Source organism: Tachypleus tridentatus, chromosome 4, assembly GCF_004210375.1.
Source record: "Tachypleus tridentatus isolate NWPU-2018 chromosome 4, ASM421037v1, whole genome shotgun sequence".
NCBI classification, from domain to species: Eukaryota; Metazoa; Arthropoda; class Merostomata; order Xiphosura; family Limulidae; genus Tachypleus; species Tachypleus tridentatus.
The window spans coordinates 104,943,555-104,948,863 of NC_134828.1; positions in this window are offsets into that span (position 1 = coordinate 104,943,555).

Here is a 5,309-nt window from a genome sequence, read left to right on the forward strand (position 1 = left end):
TCTTTTATTTATCTTTACAAATTAGTGTCATATTTCATATTTTTATTTTATTCTATGGTTGTTTATTTCTTCATTTTTACCTCAATATCAAATTTGAAAACTGTAATGAAAATAGTCTTTTTCTGGCTGTATAAAGCACTGAATATTTTTTAAATATTAATTTGAATTTTTCTATAAACTTAAAATGTAATGAAAGAGGTCCAACTATGTAACACAGCTACTTATTGTGCTCTTAAAGAATGGCCCAGCATGGCCAAGCGTGTTAAGGCATGCGACTCGTAATCCGAGGGTCACGGGTTCGCATCCCCATCGCACCAAACATGCTCGCCCTTTCAGCCGTGGGGGGCGTTATAATGTGATGGTCAATCCCACTATTCGTTGGTAAAAGAGTAGCCCAACAGTTGGCGGTGGGTGGTGATGACTAGCTGCCTTCCCTCTAGTCTCACACTGCAAAATAAGAGACGGCTAGCACAGATAGCCCTTGAGTAGCTTTGTGCGAAATTCAAAAAACAAACAAACCTAATGAATAAGATTATAACTTGACATAAAAGACAGGTTTTATGTATACGTATTAACAATAGTACAGTCTATTTCAAATTATCTACTAGCCCACTTTGTTGCAAGAAATTATCATAAATTATTTTCTGATTTAATATCTAAATGTTTACAAACATATGATCCATGTGAATAAAGAAAAGGAAATCTGTGGCAAATCGACTGCAAAAAAGGAAATAATTTCATTTTCAGACCGTATTTTTAAGTGTTGGGTTTAGGTATTTGGTAATTATAAAACAAATTGTTTATTTAGTTGGATTTGATGTTTTTTGTTAAGACCAGCAGCTTCAGAAAAATACTTCATTAAAAACTATTTGTTCTTGAACAAAGAAAGAAACACATAAATATATCAGGTTTCTAGCAACTTTTGTTAAACCCCTATATATAAATAGTAACATGTTAGGTAATTCACTCATGGTGTTCAGCTACTGTAAAGTTATATTTTTGGAGATATTTAGACAGTATTATGGAATATTATTCAAAGATTTGTACATTCCAATGTCATGGTTGTCAAGTGACAGGGATTCAGTGATAGTGCATGAAACAGATAGTATTTTTGTATTTTGTAAGTAAGGTGTATTCTATCTCTGTAATGTTAGTGTCATTAACAGTATTGGTTAAAATGTTTAACATGTATAATTGTTTTCATTATATACATACATGTATATTTTTATTATCAGAATTATTATGTTGGTAAGTTAGGTTATTGATTCAGTCATCAAGTCACACTCCTTTTTTCAGGTACTTGATTTAATATTAATAAATGGGAAACCAAACACTGAGAATAAAGATAACCTGTCTACAGGTTTTCAAGACTTCCTGGACAGGTGTCTGAAGGTGGATGTAGATAAAAGATACACTGCCTCTGAACTCTTAAAAGTATGGTATAAATTACTGTTATTTTACAAGGCTGTTTTGGTTTGCTTTGAATCTATTATCTTCATAACCTACATCAAAAAAGCAGTACCATTAAGTGTAAGGATTCATTGTCATTCTTGGCTATTCCTTGCATGATGTGAAAACTTCAACTTATTATGGCACCACCTCATAGTTTTATATTTATTTATTTTGTAATATCATAATTCCATATATCAACTTTTTACTCTGCAAAAAACGTTTATATACATTTAGATCCATCCATTCCAATTTACAGTACCGTAGTACAAAATGTTATGACAAAGTCAAAAATCAAATTTCAGATTACTTTCAAAGAACAGTTGAAGGTAAATCACAGGTAGAACATCAATATTTTATTATTCTTCACATTTAGTGCAACAGAAATTAAGTAACTATGCTTGAGTTCAGCAAACAATGAATATTTTCTGTGTCCCCTTTTTCTTTAATAACCATGAAAGGTCTTTCAGGCATTGTTGAGTGATGTGTAATCATGGTGTCCTTTGGGATTTTACTCGGTGTCGGTGCACATAAGCCTTACATTGCTTTGTGCAAAATTCAAAACAAAAATACTCAATGTCTCGAATACACATGCACAAAGTTGCATTGGAAGTACCTTTTCATATGTCAAGTTTATAATCTGTCAAATCCTGGATCTGTTTAATTGGGTTGAAATAGGGATTCTGTGGGAACTGTTGTCATTTGAATAACCCCAGCAGCTTGTTTCTCAGGTAAGTAATTTCTACATATGTTGGTTGAGTGTTTTTGGTCATTATGTTCTTGGTAGTAGAATTCATTACCAATAATTTGGTCTGATATTCCATCTATTTTGCAGAAATCTCCTGTCACCTCAGCTAAAAAACATCCTCAAACCATGAAACTGTCTCTACCATGCTTTATCACAAGTGCTATGCATTGAAATAAGTGTCCTTCACCTTTCTTCTGCTGGACAACAATGTACACTTTGAACCAACTATGTATTTCAAACTTTGACTCATCCATCCATATCACTTCTTTTCAGTTATGAGCAGTCCAGTTTCTTGTCAATATTTGGAAAACAAAGTAAAAGTGTTTTTTTTTTAACTCCAACACAATCAAATATTCCATTATCATTGACTCTTCTTGATACTGTAGATGTGGACAATTTTACTTCATTTGGTACATGGTCATTTATCTCAAGCTTGAGACCAGTGACAGTCTTCCTTCTGTTCAGAATGTTGCATAAACAAAGGTACTTAACACCAGTATCATTAAACCTAGATGTTCTGTTTCTTCCTTTAGTATTTTCAAAGTTATCTGTATTGTTCTCATGATCTAGGGTGTACTTGATAGTGTTTGGGAAACATTTCAAGTCTACAGCAGTTAAATGGAGAGTCCAGCTACAATCACATGAAAGTTTTATGCAAACTCTCTGCTCTACTGACAATTCTCTCCTCTTTTTGGACTGCAGAATGACAAGATAACATCACATATGTTATTACTGTTTTTATCAAGATTTATTTGTGGATTGCTATTAAACTGATTCCTTTTAGCATATACTGGTACAATAAGCTAGCTTCTTTCTACATAGTTAAGACATGCAGTACCATGACACTTATTTCAGGCCCTAAATTTGACCACTATGTTCCTTCAAACAGAACAATTATGACTTGCCCATGGTACAAGTATAGGGAATTCTAAAAAAATAAGTGTTCTCACCCTGGTTCATTTAATTGTTAAAAGTGATCAGTGAGTCATTACCATGGTGATGAAATTTTGAATCAGTAATGGCATGGAAGAATTAGCTCATAAAATAGAAAGAATGATAAAATATTCTTTTGTCCTAACACTTTCACACAGTACTGTATACAAGGACTAATTTAACAAAATGTATGTGATGTAGAATAAGCACTTTTGTTGAAATGTTTTCATTTTTCACACAGCATCTGTTAATGGAAGTAACAGATTAATGTGAACACTACAACCCATTACAGTGATAACCAAATATACAGTTAAAATCATTAATAGCTCAAAACCAAATATCCCAGTATACATGTTGAAATATGCAAGTTACGAAGACTGGCATTATTCTAGGACAAGAAAATTTAACAGATTATGTTTGTTAGATTTTTCCAAGAGCAGTAGTATATTGAGTGCCATAATTTCCTATAATTCAGCTTCATAGATTTTCAAAATAATATCCATTTCCTCTACCATGTAAGAATATTATTATGAATTAGGAAGAAACAAAACATCTTCTTAGATCAAATTATTATTTTATTTACCACAATGAACATTTTTTATTATATTTGTTAAAAAAATGAATAAAAGGAACATTGATGTCAAACAGATATGCATTCTGATTTATCCTGATATTTTTGTGAAATCTATGTCTTTTAGTCTCAAAACCGTGTGTTAGGGTGTTACATATTGCAAGTTCAATTTGCAGTCTGAGAGTAGTGGGTTTGAATCCTTGTGCAACCAAAAATGCTTGTTCTTTCAGCCAAGGGGTGTTATAATATTATAATCTTTTGTGGGAATACAGTTACCACTACATACCTTAAAGTAGAAAGCAAATAAATAGAATCCAACCCTAATATTTCTACTAATTATTCTTCCAACCTTCAACCTTCCAAAAAAAAACAACAACATAGAAATGTACACCCAACCACATTTGTGTGTGATCTTTTTTTATTATTCAGGCTGCTGACTAGATTGACATCACTTTTTGGATTTTAACTGACAGATGGGATATACTGAACACATTTCTGTTCTATTCCATTATGACAATAAGTTAGCAACATGGACTGTTAACGACAATGCAATATTGATATATATATATTTGGGAAATATCTAACATTTCATAGTAAAGCACATAGGTATACAAATAGAAGTCATACAAAAATAAAACCAATATGTAAGTGGTACACACACACTTACCATATTGTTATTAGTACCATGTTACACATACTTATGAATAATGGAGATTTACAGTGTTTTTATTATTTATGTGCAGAGAAATTATTAAATCTTGAGTAACTTTACTGTAAGAGGTAAAAGTTAACACTCGTAATTGTTTCACCTATGTAGGTACATTTGATACAGTAAAGACACGTTTACCCCTACGTGTAAATATTTTCAATTTTTTTCATAAGCTTCTTCATAGTTTTCATATTATTTGAAAAACAACAGAATAAACATTTTATGTGCTTTTTTTGTTAACATACCATAACTAAATATTTATAGTTATCATAAAAGTGCATGAATAAAAAATTTTCATACTTAAAATTAAACATCAGAAATATATTCCTGGACACAAGTATGAAAATTACATGATTATATATTTATAGGTTTAAGTTATCACAGAAGGAGTTTTATATTTATAAATTAATTTAAGGTGCTGATATATTTACATTCAGCCCACTTACGTTTTAATCATAATATATATGTAATTATCATCATATTTTAAACTTTTTGTTAGTTTGTATAATAAAAAATAAAACTGTTTATGACATTGTCAGTTCATCACTAGATTGATTTATAATATCTACAAACTAAAAGGTAAAATAATGTATCTATGATTCACTCTGTTCCTCTGGTTGTAATGCTAAAATCAGCGTTTCAGTTCCATTTGGTGCACACAACAGATAACCTGATGTGGCTTTACTATACAAAAACACACAGTTATTCAATCACTAACCCTTTCTCAACTCTACAGGTAATCTTTCTCCAAAGATTAAAATATATATTTGCAGTATTTACAACACTTTGAAACAAGAAATTTCACAATTTTATAAAGTTTGGTTAAAATAATAGACAGGCAAACAACTAATTATTAGCACAAAAAGAATTTTATTGGTGGTGGAATATATTACATGTTT